The following is a 17,391-nucleotide window of genomic DNA, read 5'->3' as shown; positions in this document are numbered from 1 at the left end:
GCGGCGGAGGGGAGCGGAGCCTCCGGGCAGGAGCGGGGCCCAAGGCTGAGCCCGGGGACGGCACCGGGCACGGGCGGCCGCAGCTCTGCTCGCTGCAGCCTCTGCCCGGGCAGCCCGGCCGGGCCCAGCCTCTCTGGCAGAGGCCTCGGCCCCGCTCCGCCCCTCCCATCGGGACCCCCGCGCTTTGCCTTGCAGGAGAAGCTCCGGAGCCGCTCGGCCCGGGCAGGGCCCCGCCGCTGCTGCTGCCGCCGCCGGGGCCGCGGCTGTCCCGGGAAGCTGCTCCAGCTGCTGAGGCAAAACCGCGCCCTGCTGCGGCTCTGCCTGCGGCACCGGCCTCGGCAGAGACCCAGAGCCAGGAGAGCAGCACTGGGGGATGGGTGAGAGGGGAGCAGACTCCGGCCTCGCTCAGCACCGGGGCCCGGTGAGAGAGGAGCAGACTCCGGCCTCGCTCAGCACCGGGGCCCGGTGAGAGAGGAGCAGACTCCGGCCTCGCTCAGCATCGGGGCCCGGTGAGAGAGGAGCAGACTCCGGCCTCGCTCGGCACCAGGGCCCGGTGACAGAGTAAGGAGATCCCGGCCTCCCCCAGCACCAGGGCCCGGTGAGAGAGTAAGGAGATCCCGGCCTCCCCCAGCACCAGGGCCCGGTGAGAGAGTAAGGAGATCCCGGCCTCCCTCAGCGCTGACCTCCAGCCCCAGCGCGGTGCGGAGCCTTGCGGGGATGTGTGACCAGCGCCCAGCCCGGGCACTGCGACATCCCCATCTCAGGAGTTCGAGACACCCCGTCCTCAGTCATAGCATTCCCCGACACCTTTTCCACAAGAAGTTGACATTTCCCTCGGCGTTCCCTTTCTCAAAGTATTTTAGGCAGAAGTTTCTTACCCCGCAGTCTTCTAGTCACCCTGTATTGTAGATTTTGCGAGTAGTCAAGTTAAGTTCAAGTAGTCAAGAGTAAAGTTCACGTTTTCTACACAGTGCTGTGTCCTTTCCTTGCCATTCCATCCTAGAGGGGACCCGGCGAGTGCTGGGTTTGCACGGGAGCTCCAGCCTGCCTGGAAAGGAGAGCCCGAGTGCCCCAGCAGGGGCTGCACGAGTATGGAGGGCAGCTGCAGAGAAGATGGTGGGCAATGTTCTGTCTCCACCTTCCAAGGAAGGACAAAATGTAGGACTGAACTCCAGAGGTAGGAACCAGTTCTTTGTTATTTCATTGTCTGAAACTTTTTCCTTGGAGCATGTTTGGGGAATGATGGGACATAGTCCTTTTTACCTTTCTGGTTTTGTCTCTTTCTATGGTGCATCATATCCATCCCTTCCATAGCTGAACCAGTGGGTCTGGACTTTCTGACAGGAATTCAACAGAAAGCTTTTTCAATCTTTTGTCCCCCTAGAAGCAGCCCAAGTTTTTGGGACAATCCGTCTCAAAACATTTCTGTAAAATTTCCTTTTGGTTCTTGATGCTGCTCAGGCCCATCAGACTGACACAAAACCCCCTCAGTCATGTCCCCAGCCCCGGTGGAACGGCTGAGCTCTCTGAACTCCAGCCTTGCACTGTCCCACCGTAATTACATTGCAATTGTAGATAGAATTGTGGCAGGTTCTGGGCCACTGGCTCTGAATCCTCCTGAATCCTCAGGGCTGACCATGGCATTTGTCTGTACTTTCCTGTCCCTGGGGCAGATCACTCCATGCTTGCCAAGGGACGGAACGCTCGCTCTGCACAGCTCCTTGGAGCTGAGGGTGCCTGCCCACACTGAGAGATGGGTGAGTGAGCGACGCCGTAATGTTCATGTGGGTTCGGCTGATCTCGCGTTGGCTCGGTTTATCTAGTTCGGTCGGGCTTATCTAGTTCGGTTGGGCTTATCTAGTTCGGTTCGGCTTATCTAGTTCGGTTGGGCTGAACGCGGTTCCGTCGCGTTCCGTTCAGTTCACGGATCAGCTCGGATGGATTCGGCAAATCGCGGCCAGAGTCGGCCGTTCGGGTAGGATCGGCTGTTGTCGGCCAGACTCGGGTGTTGTCGGCTCCACTCGGCCACGCTCGGCTGTTGCCGGCTCCACTCGGCCACGCTCGGCTGTTGTCGGCTCCACTCGGCCACACTCGGCTCTTCGGCCCTGCCTGACTCTGCTCCGCGCTGCAATGGCGGCCGCTGGCAGGGCCCCGCTCCCCGGCCTGAGCCCCGGGAGGGGACAGAGCGCCGGGACAGCCGCCTCAGCCCGGGTCACCCTGTCCCTGCCCGCCCCCGCGTCCCCCGGAGCGCGCCCTGCAGCGCAGAACGCGGCCTTTGGGCCAGGAGCGGGGACAATGCCCTCGGCTCGGCAGCAGCGCCGGGAGGCAGCGGGCGGTGCCCTCAGGTGAGCGGCCGGAGGGGAGGGAGCTGGGCCGGGGGCACCGGGGCCGGGGGCACCCACAGGGGGCCGGGGCTGCTTTGGGCGCTGCTGCGTGGGACCCGCTGCGGGTGGCACGGCTCTGTCCCGGGCCTTGCGGCTCTCTGGGATCGTGTGCCGTGGAATAAAGCTGGGGCTCGTCCCAGCTGCGGGAACAGCGTTTTATTGGGTGAGAAACAGAGTTCACTCTTTAGAATTTTTACACGTTTGTTAAGGGATAAAAGGCAGCGCTGGGGTGCTTGGCTGTTTGCCAGGAGCACCCGGTTCCCTTAAACCGTGTTCTCTAGATTCTGTTCCATTGCAGTGGTGTGTGCATATTCATTAGAGTTTATACATATTCAAAGAGTCCTTTCAGTTTAGATGTTCTTTTGCTTGGTTTGAACCTTCGTGCCATCTTGTGGATTAAACCAATATACTTTATTTCTTCCTGTGGTGCCATCCTGTTTTATTTTCACTCCCTCGTTATTTGATAACGAGGGTCAGTAAATTTTTCCTTTGTTTTTCAGTGCTCTGGTTTGTGTTTCTGTTATCTTGTGTTTCAGATAAGATTGTCCCCAGCTGTGGGAAATCACCTCATTATCTGACACCATTTTCTGAGTTCCTTACATGTAACAGCATTTGAACATTTCACAGTCTCTATGATGCTGCAGTCTAAACTAGTGTCTGTTACAGTGCTGTTTATGAAAGCTGTGCAGTGCATACACGAACTGACAGATTATCCTTGGTCCAGAGCAGTAGTTACAGACTGTCCCCTCTCGGGAGTTTTGTGGTCAATAACACCGTGCCAGAGCTCAGACATGAATGGCAAGGGCAATACCTGCATTTGTTATGTTTCATTCTGGGCTGGGCTGAGCTCTGTTTGCCGGGAAGCAGCGGGATGGGTGTCCCTGTGCCCACCCCCCTGGGTCCCAGAGAGAAGCTGCTCCTGTGGCTGCAGCTGAGGGGCACTGGGAAACCTGAACGGTCCTGATGGAAACCGATGCCAAACCGGGTTTGGTTGGGTTTGGGACTTGCCATTTTCCCCTGATCCGTGGGTTTTGCCTTAGGAAACAGGAACTGGGCACCAGGACATTTTGTTAGCCTAGAAGGGACGAGTTTGTTTGTATTTATTTCCTGAGGCACCTGGATCGATTTGGGTCTCAGTTGGCACCCGAGAGCCTCCTCTGTGTCCTGGGCGGGGTGGTGGCTACCCAAGGGGTAAAAGCTGGAGCAGGAGGGTGGGTGGAGAGGAGAGCAGTGGCTCTGTGGGGATTTGCATCTGGAAAGGGCCCTCAGTTTCCTGGCGGGAGTCCTGGAACCAGAGCTGAGAGTCGCTGAGCAGTGAGGATCGTGCAGCTGCAGTGCCGAGAGTGCCGAGGCTGCAGTGGGCGTTGTCTGCTCGCTCTCCTGATGTCCCATCTCTCATGCTGGGCTGGCACCCAGGCACCTGCAGGGCTGCACACCCTCAGGGCAGGGGTGGTTTGTAAATGTTTTAAATGCTGCAGCAGCTCCCTCAGGCTGGATGAGTGTGAGGATATCCAGCTCTGCCTTAGGGCTTGGAGCACGGCAAGGGTGCAGGGCTCACGGTCAGTCTTGTTGAAACACTTGTAATAGCAAAATATTTTAAAGCAGAGACTGTGAGGCAATAACAAAGGCGAGTCTGTGGCAAGGATAGGTCCGGGCTGTCTTTATTAAAGATCCACACTGCTGGATGTTGTGTCAGAGCCCTCTGGGGACAGAAGGTGTCCCCAAAGCTTCATGAAGCCCTTGTTTCCTGCTGGCAGGGCAGGGTGTGAGCCCAGCCTCGGGGGCTGTGTGGCTCCTCCTGCCTGGAGCAGGGACAGCCCGCGGGGCTGAGCCCCAGAGGTTCAGTTGCTGGAGCAGGTGGGGATCTCTTTGTGCCTGGGAATTGTCGCTGCTGCGTTCCTGGCCCAGCTGCAGGGTTCCCTCAGAGCCCGTGCCCTGCAGCAGCACTGGGAGCTCCTGGGCTGGGCAGGGAGCAGCTCTGGCCTGGGGCTCTCAGGCCCATCAGTGCCCATGGAAACCCAGCGTTTGTTCTGCTGCCATCAGCCTCTCTGCTGTGCCAGCCTCGCTGCCAGGGCACAGAGCTGTGGGAAGGCTCCATCCCATCTGTGCCAAGCGCTGCCAGCGCTTCCAGCAGCGCTGCTGGGGCACCAAGGGCTGCCTTTGGAGCCTGGCTGGCACAGAGGGTGACACACTCTGCCCTGCAGCGCCCAGCTGCATCCCACAGCTGCACAGTTCAGCCAGCAGGGAGCAGAGTCAGCTCTGGGCCCAAACCAGGTTTTGTCCCCCAGAGAGCCACTGAGCTTCCTGAGGCAGCACACAGATGTGCCCTGGCCTTTGGGGCTGATGGTGAGGGCTGCCAGGGGATTGTGATAAGGCTGAGCTGGAGCTTTCTTAGAAAAGCCATCAGCTGTAAGGAGAATCTCTGGCAAACAGGTGGCTGGGGCACTGGCTGGGAGCAGGTCCTGGCCTTTTCTCTTCTTTGCTTTAACCTGTTCTTAAGAGGAGCCCAAAACTGCAAAATGGAAAGGAAGGGGGCTGTGGGGGTGAAAGTTGCTTTGCATTTTTTGAAGTGTTGCTGTGGATTTTGGTGTGTCAAGTGGCACTACCAAAACAGCATTGGAATAACCAAACTTCAGGACTCTGCGCTTAATTCCTTGAATGTGTTTTTGTGGTTGCAGGAAATGCCAAATCCCAAAGCAATTCCATGTCTGTAACTTCAAGTGCAACATCTTTAAAAGCAAGTGCTCGGTGTGGGCTTTCCATGTGGGTGCAAATGGCCCAAGGCCTTTCTTGTGTCCCAAAAGCAAAAAACCTTTCCCTGGGAGGTTTTGGAGGGGATTCTCTTTGGGATTTCTTGTGGTGCAGCATCCCGGGTGTCCCTTCCTTTGTGCAAAGTCCAGTGGGAAAGGATGGAATGGCTGCCACGTGGGCTCTGGGATAAAAATGGTTCTGTTCAAATGAGGCAGAGAATGCAAGATGAAAAATGAGCATCCTTTTATTGTCTGAAATAGTCAGGAATAAAAGTGCTGGCAAAGGACACGTTTGTGTTTGAATTGGTGTCACCTCTCATGGGTAAAACCCCATAGTGAGCCAGCAGAGCAGAGCTATGAGAGCTGGGACCCTTGGACTTCCACAGTGGACTTAATTTTCTTTTCTCCTCTCTTTCAGGGCAGGAAAAATCATCCAACTCCTCCCATCTTTGCCCGGAGCTTTGGTGTTGGAGCAGCCAAAGGCAAGAGGCTTCAGCAGCAGGGCTCTGCGCTGGAGGGCTCTGGTCCTGCCCACGCTGTGGGGTGAGTCAGAGGGACACAGGGCTCCCCTTTTCCTCTCTGCTGGCATGAGCTGCCATGGCAATGCCATTGCTGCCAGCCCAGCCCCAGCTGTGCCTGCTGGAGAAGGGCAGAGGTGCAGAGGCAGTGCCAGAGTTCCCTGGGGATGCTGGAGCTGTGGTGCTGGCTGTGCCCTAGGGCAGCTTGGGCACTGTCTGTGCAGCCCAGGGCTGCTCTGGGCCTTCCTTCGGGAGCTCTCAGTGCATGCCCAGCTCTGCCAGGGCTGGCAGCCGCTGCAGGGCTGGGTGACAGCCTCTGCTGGGGCTGGGGGCAGGCACGGCCCTGGCACAGGGGCAGGGGCAGGGCTGGCAGCATTTGGGAGCCATGGGAGCAGAGTGAGGGGGGGTGCTGGGCACAGGGGTCAGCCTGTGCTGGTGTCAGCACGGCCCTGCAGGGCCCTGGCATCTGGGAGCAGCTCCAGCTCTCCTGGGGCCCAGGGATGGGCTCTGAGGGACTGGCTTTGCCTGTGCCTTTCCAGGGCACAGGAACAAGGGCAATGTGGTGCCAGAGCTGGGGCCCAGCAGGCTGTATTTCCCTCTGGGAAAGCAGAACAGACTCTGGGCTGAGCTGAGCTTCCTGCAAGGGCTCAGAATCCAGGGAAAAGGGAGTTCAGGAATTGCATCTGCTGCTGGGAACATTGCCTTAGGCTTGCTCAGTTTGTGTCTGTGAGCAGTGGGCTCTGGGCTGGAGAGGGGCTGTTGGCAGCAAAAGATGGAGTCAATGCTCTGCAGGGATGTGCAGGGAAGGACTGAGTGGGAGGGAAGGGCAGTGTTTAGAAATGAGATCAGCATTTCTCCCAGAATTGGGGTGCAGCAGTGATGGGGGTGGTTGGCTTTGCTCTGGGCCTTGTTATTCCTTGTGCAATTTGCAAATTCTGCTGCATGAGTTACTGTCCAGTATCTTTCTAACAAAAACTGACAGAAATTGAGGTTTAGGAGTAGAACTGAGGTCCATTCACTGCACAATCTTGCCAAGGCTGGAGGACTGGGATGATGGCTGCTCTCAGCAAAGGTCACTTCTCAATGCTGTGTCAGATTTGCCTCAGTGCTGGGCAGGAAAGGTGAGGGTTTGGATCAGGAATTGTGCAAACAAGGCCTGGGTGTGGTTGATTTGTTTGGTTTTTCAGTGAGCCAGGGCTGGCACAGGGAATGGTGCAGGTGCTGCTCTGGCACCAGAGCTGCTGCCCTTTGGAGCCATGTTAAAGGTGTGACCATAGAACACTTTGGGGGCTGTTTTCAGCACTCTGGGTTTCAGAGCTGCTGTCCCCAGCCCGTTGCCAGCCCTGGGACATCTGCTCTGGTTCCAGGCTGTCCTTGCTGGAGCAGCCTGGTCCCTGCCGTGCCCAAGCCCTGAGACACAGAGGGAGCCCTGTGCCCAGGGGCCTTGGGCACCTTGTCAGGAACGTGGCAGCAGCCCCGGGAGCAGGCTGGAGGTGAGAACTGGGTGTTGGGAACTGAGGAGTGCTCATCTGGGCTGGGGGGAAGGGGCAGGAGTTTCCATGCCCCTGGAGCTTTCCTGCTGGCATGGGGCAGCACAGGGAGCAGAATTCATTGTGCCCCTCCCATGGGCAGTGCTGGCCTGGGTGTCTGTGCTGTGCCACCAGAGCGTGGCACTTTGCTGCTGTCACTGCCACTGCCAGCCCAGCTGGGGGCTGTGCCCTCCTGCCAGCCCCAGCCAGGAGCTCCAGGGGTGCCTCTGTGCCCTGCTGGGAGCGTTTGCTGGGAATGTGCCCCATCCCTGGGAGCGTCCCTTTGTCCCTGGGCTGCCAGCCAGAGCTTTGGGCTGCTCAGGCTGGGATTGCCAAAGGCACCGAGAGGGAGCAGCACAGGGAGGGGGCTCAGAGAGGGGCTGGCAGAGCCCAGCTGGCAGGCTGGGCTGGCTGCTGCAGGTGGGGCTGTGTGCCCTGCAGGCAGGGAATGTCCCCTTCCCTCAGCAGCCCTGCAGATCCCAAGGGCTCCCAGAGCAGGATTTTATTCCTTACCTCCCTTTGTGGAGATTGATTCTCCACATTGCCATGAGCAATTCTTGGATTTCTCTAGGAGCAAACCTCCCAGCAGAGCCAGATTGCAGTGGAGGCCAGAGCTGTGTTTGGAGCAGGGAGTGCTGAGAGCTGCGTCTGCCTGTGCTGCCCCAGCCTGAGCACAGGCACAGGGAACAGCCTGGGCAAAGGGATTGGGGCAGTGGCTGATGCCCAGGGAGAAGAGCACAAACCCACAGCCATTCAGCCTGACAGTCCCCTCCACCCAGAGCTCAGCACACATCCTCACAGGGAAGCCCAGCAGCTGAAGGGAAAAAAAACCCACAGAAGAAAAAGGTGAGTTATTTTGCTGTAAAGTTATTTCAAGTTGTTATTAAAGCCCAACCAACATTTGCTCTTGCTTTTGGTTGGGTGAATAACGAGCAGTGGGCACAGGTGATGCCATTCATGTGGCTGAAAACCTGGTGTGATCTAGAGGGGATCCAAGAACTGTTTGTGTGGGGCAATGGAATGTGAGGGGATGTCAGGGGCAGTGAGGTGGCATTTTGGAGGGAATTGCTGAGGTCATTGAAGGGAGACCAGCAGACAATTTCCCTGGGAAATCCCAGGCCCCTCGGGCCCACAGCCAGGACTCTCCAGGGCTGAGGGGGCAGCACTGGAGACTCCCTGTGTCCTCCTTCCTTGGCAGCAGCCAGCAGGGAAGGGAGAAGAGGATCCCTGTGGGATGAGACTGCAGAGAGCGAGCAGAGGAGCAGCCTCGGGCTGGAGAAAGGCCAAGGGACCAACACGGTGGCACCAGGGCACCTGTGAGGAACAGAATGGACACTTGGAGGCCACATGGAGGTGAGGAGTGCATGGTTTGGGCAAAATGTCAGTGAATCTCCAGAGAGATAAGGAGGGGATATTTAGGAGGGAAAAGCTGAGGTGATGAGTTCACCCAGCCTGGCACAAGGTGTGTTTGCACAGGCTGGGGCCAGAGGTGGAGGTCAACCCAAAGCCAGCCCTGCTCAGCCTCTAAATCCCAGGATAAGTTGTACAGGCTGCCCACTGAGGGATTAAAAATACATAAAAATGAAACCAAGAGCATTAATGAGATTCCTGGGAATCCCATTAACTTGTTGTCAGAGTTCCTGACACAGTTTGGAGCTTTGATTACAAGAGTGCATTTCTTTATTTGGATTATTCACTGTGTGGGATATGGGGTTTGTTTGGATTTTAAAGCCCTCATGGTGGCCCTGACACTGCTCAGGAGCTGGTAGAAAAGCAGAGTCAGAGCTCCTGGCAGGCACAGGGTGTTTTCCCCCATAGTGGATTGTGGAGCAATTGTCTGGGACCTGGATTGTCCCTCTGGGTGATGCCACTTGCTGTGGTTTGTATCATTCCATCCATTTAATTCCCAAAACCTCCCAGCCCAGGGGTTTGAGCTGACAGGGCAGGACAAAGATTGTTCTCTGTGTGGTGCCCAGATTTGGGGTTCCCTGTCAGCTGTGCCAGTTCTGATGAGTTATACCCATAGCCCCAAATTCCCTGCTCCATTCCCGCTGCAGTAACCTCCCAGTGCCCCATGGAGTGTGGGCATTCCCATGCAGAGCTGCTGCCTTGGACAGCAGCTGTGTCAGGAGCCAGCAGAGCTTCCAAGGAAGCTCAGCAGCACAGGGACAAGGCCAGGGTTCTATTCCATAGAAGTGGCTGTTGAGAACCCTCAGCCCAATGGTGTCCCTGGGCTCACTGGCCAGAGCTGCCTGGAATGGAGCCCATTTCACCCCCCTGAGCTCCAGGATGGAGAACATCCAGTGGATGGTTTAGAGCAGGGGAAGGCAGTGGCCAGATGTGCTCCCAGCCTGAGCTGAGGCAGCCCCTGTGCCCAGGGGGGGACATCTCTCCCTGCAGAAGCTCAGCTCCTTTCAGAGCCTCAGCAGGGGCCTCTACAAATTCTTTTCTCTCAGGAAAGGGATGCACAGCTTTGTCTTCAGCACACCTCCAGTGGCACCTACCTGGGAAAGCTTTCCATCACTTCTGCACTTCCAGCTGGATCCCTGGAAAACTCCAAACTCCATCCCACTGATTTTCAGGTACCTCTGAGGGCTGCTGCCTGGGATGGAACATCTGTGGGGGAAGATGGCCTTGGCTTTGATGCTGCTGATGGCCGATGGCCTCAGGCTGGGGAGGAGGGAAGGGATTTGGGGTGGCTGGGCCACAGCTGGCAGCTGTGTGGGAGCTCTGAGCCAGGAGTTGCTGCATGAGCCCCTCTGCAAAGGGCCCGTGCCTCCATTCCCAGCAATGCCAGCTGCTCCTTGGGGTCCTGCTGGGCTGCTGGTGTGGCTTTGTCCGGGCTGAAGCATTTCCAGGGGCCTGCTCAGAGCAGCCCCTGGCCCAGGAGCCACGGTGCAGGCACAGCTCCTCCCCTGCAGATGCCAAAGACACGAGGTGCTGCTGCCTTTCAGGAGCTCCTGGCCTCCTCCTGCCCTGCGCTCCCAGCCAGCTGGGACACAGCCAGGGAACACCAAGGAGCATGGCTGGCAGCCAGCAGGAGACACCGAGGCCCCTGGGCCAGAAAAACAGCCCTGGCCCCAGCAGCCAGCATCGTTTGGAGCTGGCAGCACTCACCTGCAGGCAACGCCCCCCGGCACTCTCCAGAAGAGCTTTGGCCACGGAGCAAGGTAACCCTCAGGGCTTGTCTTGTTCGCTTCTTCCTGGGGAAACAAAGGGACATTGTGGGAGCACATTCACAGCTGCTGGGGAAATCCTGGCAAGGGCAGAACAATCAGGGCTATGGGGAAGAGTTTGGTGCTGCCATGTTGAGTGCCAGCCAGTTCTGCCCCACAGCCATTGCAGGGGCTGCTGTGTAAAGCAGCAGTAGCAGAAGGGAAGGAGCTGCATTTGTAGAGGAGTTCTCTTAGTGGCAGCAGTCATTCCCATCCCACACAGGGCCTTTGGAACAGCCCTGGGATTGGCCCAGGTGTTTGGAGCAGAGTGCTGAGAAGACCAGAATTCTGGGTTTGATGCACAGCTGGGCCGGTCCCTTCTCAGCATTTGACTTGATGATTCTCACGGCTCTGGAAATAAAGAACAAAGAGTTGCCACTGGTTTTTTAACCCGTGGGGTTTTTCCTAGCGTTTCCCTGGGGCTCCAGTCCCACCCCAGGCACAACGGGAGCGGGAGCAGCAACGCCTCGGCCCCAGCGGCCGTCCCAGAGCGGCTGCTCCTGGCTGGGAAGCTGCAGCCCCCAGCAGGGGCTGCGGGCACGGAGCAGGGGCTGCGGGCGCTGTGGCTCGTAGGGGAGCGCGGCGCTCGTGGCGTTACCGGGCCGGGGGCTGCGGGGCGGCGCCGTGTCCGCCAGGGGGCGCCCCGCGGGGCGGGCGGCGGCGCTGAGCGAGCGGCGATGCCCATGGGGTCCCGGGGCCGGTACGGGCGGTCTCGGTGTCCTTCCCGCTGCCAGCCGCGATCCAGAGGCTGCTCCGGGGAAGCGTCGTTCTCCTGGCGAGCACGGCAGCGGCACAGCACCGGCTCCCTGCCGCCACAGCCGGAGCGTGCCTGGAGCCCCGGCGGGACCCAGCCCCGCGCTGGCCGCAACCAGAGCGGCAGCGCCTGTCCCGGAGCGGCTTTTCCCCAGCGCAGTGGTGGTGGTCCCGATCCTAGTCCCAATCCCACCTCGATCCTCCAGTCCCGGCACCCATACCCTGCTCGCTGAGGAAGAAACGGCTCAGCCCAGCTCCCACACGAAATACCGACAGTACCAGGACGCGAATACCCAGGCCTAGATCCCGATCCCGGTCCCAGCCGAGTGCCTTGGATCCCGCGCAGCCCCAGTAGCAGCCCCCGATCCGGATCTCCGCACAGCGCTCCGACCGACGCTCCCGCTGCCTCCCGAGATGAGCATCCCCCGCAGAAAACGGGACAGACGCCGATCCGCCGGGATTTATGGGCGGGGGGGGAGGCGGGGCCCCGGGGGCGGGGCCGGCACAGGTGCGAGGGGCGGGGCCTGCACAGGTGTGAGGGACCCCAGTGCGGCTGCGCGGGGCGGGGCCTTGGGGGATTTAAGGCGCGGGGAGGGCACGGCGGAGCCATTTGCTCCTGGGCGTTGGGTGAGGGAGGTTGCTGCCGGCCGGGGCCCTATATCTCTTTTTCTCTGCGTTTCTTTTCTCCTGCGTTTCTGTTGCGTTGTATTTCTGGGTGTTTCTCTTTCCTACCCTCCCTTCCTCCCCTCCCCCACCCCCTACACCCTCCCCCCCCCAAACCCCCCCCCTCCCTCTCCCCCCTAGCCCTCCCCTCCCTCCCCCCCCGCGGCCGCCCTTCTCTTACTCTCTACCCTACCTACCCTACCCTACTTTTCCATTCTCTGTCTTCCCTCCCCAGCCGGACTCTCCCTTGACCCCGCTCCCAGCTCCCCCTTCCCCCCCACCGGTCCCTCCCCACCCGCCCTCAATCCTGCTCCTTTCTCTACCGTGCCTTCCCCCCAGCCCCGTCCTCTGCTGTCCTGCACACCCCGATCTCTCCCCACCTTCTCCTCCGTTGCCCTGTTCTCGTTTTCCATTCCCCGCTCTCCTCCTTTCCTCGCAGCCGCGGGGCTCGGGGTGCCGGGCAATAATAAAGCCCTGAGGGCCGGAGCCCGGCGCCCCCGGCCTCGCTGGGGTCCCCACACGGGGCCGGAGCCGCTCTGCGGGTCCCCCCATTGCAGTCGAACACACCGCCCGACACCGCCGGGGCTCCGGCTTTCCCAACATCACACTGGGGGGGTCCTGGGGCGGGGGGCCCGAGTTACAGGGGCCCCCTCATTAGGAGGGGGTCCCAGGGGGGAGGGGGGTTTAGGAGGGGCCCCCTCATTAGGAGGGGGTCCCAGGGGGGAGGGGGGGGGTGGGGGCGGGCCCCCTCCGGAGGAGGGGGTCCAGGGGAGGGGGCGGGGCCTGGGGGGTAATCCCCCTTCCAGGCTCCGCCCCCTTCCCCGGACCCCCTCCTCCGGACGGGGTCCCGCCCCGGCCCCCTCCAGGGACCCCCTCCTCCGGACCGGGGCCCGGGGGGGAGGGTGGGGCGGGCGGGGACAGGACGGCAGGGGACGGTCGTTTGTCTGGCAGGCTTTTTTTTTTTTTTTTTACGTGTATTCACGCTGCAGAGTGACGTGCCCCCCTCTGCTTCCCCCCCACCCCACCCGCCCTCCCCCCCTCCCGGGCCCCGGTCCGGAGGAGGGGGTCCCTGGAGGGGGCCGGGGCGGGACCCCGTCCGGAGGAGGGGGTCCGGGGAAGGGGGCGGAGCCTGGAGGGGGGATTACGCCCCCCAGGCCCCGCCCCCTCCCCTGGACCCCCTCCTCCGGAGGGGGCCCTCCCCGACCCCCCCCAGGGACCCCCTCCTCCGGAGGGGGCCCCTCCTATCCCCCCCTCCCCCCTGGGACCCCCTCCTAATGAGGGGGTCCCTCCTAACCCCCCTCCCCCCCTGGGACCCCCTCCTAATGAGGGGGCCCTTCCTATGCCCCCCTCCCCCCTGGGACCCCCTCCTAATGAGGGGGCCCCTGTAACTCGGGCCCCCCGCCCCAGGACCCCCCCAGTGTGATGTTGGGAAAGCCGGAGCCCCGGCGGTGTCGGGCGGTGTGTTCGACTGCAATGGGGGGACCCGCAGAGCGGCTCCGGCCCCGTGTGGGGACCCCAGCGAGGCCGGGGGCGCCGGGCTCCGGCCCTCAGGGCTTTATTATTGCCCGGCACCCCGAGCCCCGCGGCTGCGAGAAAAGGAGGAGAGGGGAGGACGGGGAGACAGGAGAGATGGGGGTGGTGAGGACGGGGAGGGAGAGGGGTCGGAGTGACGAGGGAAGCGGGACAGGAAGGGAAAGGCCGAGGGGGGACAAGAGGGACGGTGGAAAGAGGAGGAATAGAAGGGAGTAGCGGGGAAGGGACACGACAGGAACGAGTGGGGGGAGTCGGGTTTGGGAGGAGAGGAAAGGAGCGTCTCAGGGCGAGAGGGAAGGGGGAGAAAGAAAGGGAATACGCGGGGAAGGAAGGAGGGGTAGAGAGAGGGACAGAAGGGGAGGCCGAAGCCTCCGCGCCTTACCGGCGGAGCCCGCACACGGAGCTCCCGTCCGCACCGTGCTCTGAGTGAGCAAATGGCGGCCGAGGCGATTTCGGGGGTTTAAAACACCTCGGCCCCGCCCCGCGCAGCCGCTCTGGGGCCCCGCACACCTGAGCCGCGCCCGCCGTGCACACCTGAGCCGGCCCCGCCCGTGGTCCCGCCCTTTGTGCCGCCTGGCCCCGCCCCCGTTCTCTCAGGCCTCGTCCCTTGTGCCGCCCGGCCCCGCCCCTGTCCCCGCCCCCTATTTTCAGGCTCCGCCCCCCGCATCGCTGTCCCCCGCCAGGCGGGGGCGCCGCGCTCGCACCGCGCTCCGTGTCCGCCAGAGGGCGCCCTGCGTGGTGCCGGCCCCACACGGCGGCTCCGCACCGGGGAACGGCCGCGATCCCGCACCCGGTAGCGCCCCGTGCCTGCCGCCATCCCGGGCCCCAAACCGGTCCCGGGCCCGATGCCGCTTCCATCCGCCCGACGGGGGAGAGGCGGCACCGCCCGGCACACCCCAGCGGCGCTCTGCCCCCCGCCCACGGTGGCGGTGGCACCGTCGCATCGCCCCGTGCCCGCGCTCCGTGGCCCCGCCCCTCGCACCTGTGCCGGCCCCGCCCCCCTGTCCCCCCCGGTCCCGGGGCCATCGCTCGGGAGCCTCGCTCGGCGCTGTGCGAGCCCCGCCCGACGGCTGCTCCCGCCGGGGACCGCTCGGAGCCCGGGGCGCTGCGGCGGGGCCGTGACCGCGGCCTGGGCTGCGGGGGCCGAGCGCTGCCTGGCTCTGCCGGGGGTCCCGGCCGGTGCCGCCTCTCCCCCGTCGCCATCGCGACTTGGATCGCTATGGGGCGGGAGGGGCCTGGCTCTCCTGAGCCCGCAGAGCCCCGTCCCGGTGTCACCTTCCGTGTCCCGGCGCCGCGGGCGGGAGTGGCGGGCAGGGAGCGGCAACCGCCGGCCCCGCCTTCCCGTCCCGCTCCGTCGGGCCCGGGCTCGCCGAGCCCCGGCCGGGACCCGCCCAGGCCCGGGGACACCGCGGCTCCCGCTCCGCCTCCTGCCCCCGGCACCTCCCCGCCCGCCCGGCAACGGCCCCGGGGCCTCCGGCACCCGAGACCGCGGCGGGGGCTGGGCCCGAGCCCCCGAACGCCGGCCCCACGGGCCCCGCAACGCCGCGCTCCCGGCTCCTCACCCCCCGCCCATCGGCACCGGGGAGAGGCCCCACGAGTGTCCCGGCTCCGGGAAGAGCCTCGGCCGCAGCTCGGCCTCCGCTGCCGAGCGCCACGAGGGAGCGCCCGAGCGCTTCTCTCAGCCCCGAAGCCGCCCCCGTCAGGCCGGGGCCGGGCCCGGGCCCCAAAATGCAGGACTCGGCCTCTGTGCTCGGGGCCTGGGCGAGCCTCGTTCTGCACCCCCGAAACACAGGGCTCAAGTCCCGGCTTCACAGCCCTCGGCCTGCCCAGCTGGGACTGGGTCCAAGTGCCAGCAGCGGAGGACTTTGTCCCTGAGCCCTCCTCACCTTCACCACCACAAAAAAACCCACAAAACAACAACAAAAAACAACAACAAAAAAAAACCCACAAACAAACAACCCACAGGACTTTAGACTTCGATTCTGAGACCAGAAAAATGCCCAATTTATTAGTCTCAGTTCACAGGGTCGTGAATTGACTGCGGCCATCCCCACAGATGGTGACAGGGAATGGACCTCTCACACATTTGATTCTCCTGGGAGAACTGCCTCAGGCTAGCAAAAAACCCACCCGTGGCATTAGAAGGTAGGAAGCCTGCCCTGAAAGGATGCCATAAAACGCAGCCTGTCTGCAATACCGCGTTATCCCAGCACTGTGATATCCCATTATCCCCAGCCGGGTTTGTTGCGCCGCCTCCGGCTCACGGAGCGATGCCGCTCGTGGCTCCGGGCGCTGCCGCGGCGCGGGGAGCAGCCCCGGATCCGCTCGGCCCGGGGGAACCGAAGGGGTGCCCGGTGCCCGGGCCGGAGCGGGCAGCAGCGGGTGACGATCCGGGCGCTCCTGCCCGGCTCCTGAGCTCAGGCTGAGGCAGCTCCCAGCTGCCGCCGCCGGGAAGGAGCAGCTCCCCAAGGATGGCCGCGCTCCCGGGCCATGGCAGCTGCCCCGCCTCTCTCAGGGACAGCGGCAGCTTTGGCAGAGGAAGCGGAGCCCCAGCGGCCGGGGCTCGGCAGCAGCCGGCACCGAGCCCCTTGCACTGAGCGGGAGCAGAGGGACGGGCCCGAGCCCGGGACTCGCACCCCGCCCGGGGACTCGGGGACGCGGGCTCTCTGCTCGGGCTCCGCCAGGAGGAGGAGGCGGATGGGAGTGCCCGGGAGGAGCCGGCACTGCCGGCCGACAGGGCTGCTCCTGAGGGGAGAACTCGCTCTGTGCTCCTTGGGCGGGGATCAAGGCATGGCCAGAAGCTTTCATATTCATTTTACAGACTCTCGCACACCGACCGCTACCAACGTGCACTGTGCAAAGCAGCCACAATGGCTGCAGGCTCCAAAACAAAGATAAACAACGCTGTTCTCCTTTCCTTCTTTACGCAATCACACCTAGCTAAGATTCATAACACCTGATGCCATTTTCTGTTTAAAACTCTGGCCAATACCATGCCACTGACTAGGTCTCAAAAGCAGAAAGATGACAGCCATCAATTAAAGCTGATGCCAGATCTTTGCCTATTTAGCTTTCCATGACAGAAATGCCTGGATGGATCCACGTGCTCCTCTGCTCCTATCAGCTGAGCTTTTGTCTCACTCTAATCTCATTAGGATGCCCTAAATCCAACCTGTTCTGCTTCTCAGAGCAAAGCCTGCTGCCATCTCTGCTCGTGACCTTTGCATGGCACACATTGTTAGCACACTGATAATGGCAAAACAAATTGCCTCTCCTTCTTTCTGCAGTGAACAGTTCAGCTTCTGGGGAGCTGCAGCTGTGACACTCATGAGCAGCTCTCAACGTGATCTCAGCGTGGAGCTGCTCTTTTCCAAGTCTGCCCCTGTAGAAAATCCACGTTGTTGGAAAATGTCACCAAAGCGGGAATTGCTGCTGAAGCTCTCTTAGCGCACAAGGGCAGAGCCATTCCTGGGGCTACAAGTGCCTCATTCCCACTTTTCACTGCTCTTGGATCAACCTATGTGTTCATTTCCATCTTCCTGAGAAGCCTTGATCTTTTGTAGTGGAATCAAAGCGAAGCAGAGCTGAGCAAAACCCCACCTGTTGCTATGATCCTTCCCACTGCTTTTATTGATGTTGTTCCAGCTGGATTTATTTCATTATGAAAAGGCAAATTCAAGAGTCTTTTTATCTCCACGGTTTACGTTGTCTTTTGCTGGCTTGGACTTTTGCTTTCTGCCCTTTGCCGGTCTGGGCACGTTCACCTTTCAGGATTCCCATCCTCTGCCCTGCCCGGGCTGCCTCTGGCTCAGCTCCCTTGGCAGCCGCTGCTTCCACCTGAGCTCTCGGCCTTTAGCTCGCGTCCCTTTCCATGGGCCACGCCTCCCAGCTGCTCCAGCCCGGGCATTCCCGCCTGGGAACAAGCAGGGATTCCCTGCCCTGGCCCAGGGAAGCCTCCGGCCCTGCAGGCATTGCCGAGGCTCAGGGGCCGCTCCAAACCTTTGGTGTCCCAGAGCTCCCGGATCAGTGCCAGGGCAGAGCTGGGA

At 61.6% G+C, this 17,391-nt stretch overlaps 1 long non-coding RNA gene across 1 annotated transcript; it reads right to left on the bottom strand.

Moving 5' to 3' along the window:
• Positions 1-10,099: 10,099 nt before the first annotated feature.
• LOC129046659 (uncharacterized) lies at positions 10,100-11,256 on the bottom strand. The gene is made up of 2 exons (XR_008508314.1): positions 10,995-11,256; positions 10,100-10,747 (listed from the first exon to the last, which is right to left on the bottom strand). It is a non-coding gene; the product is annotated as an uncharacterized LOC129046659 (long non-coding RNA).
• Positions 11,257-17,391: the final 6,135 nt, after the last annotated feature.

The sequence above is a fragment of the Molothrus ater genome, chromosome 4 (genome assembly GCF_012460135.2).
Source record: "Molothrus ater isolate BHLD 08-10-18 breed brown headed cowbird chromosome 4, BPBGC_Mater_1.1, whole genome shotgun sequence".
Classification (NCBI taxonomy): Eukaryota; Metazoa; Chordata; class Aves; order Passeriformes; family Icteridae; genus Molothrus; species Molothrus ater.
The sequence above is the reverse complement of the archived record's forward strand: the minus strand, read 5'-3'. Positions and strand labels throughout refer to the sequence as shown.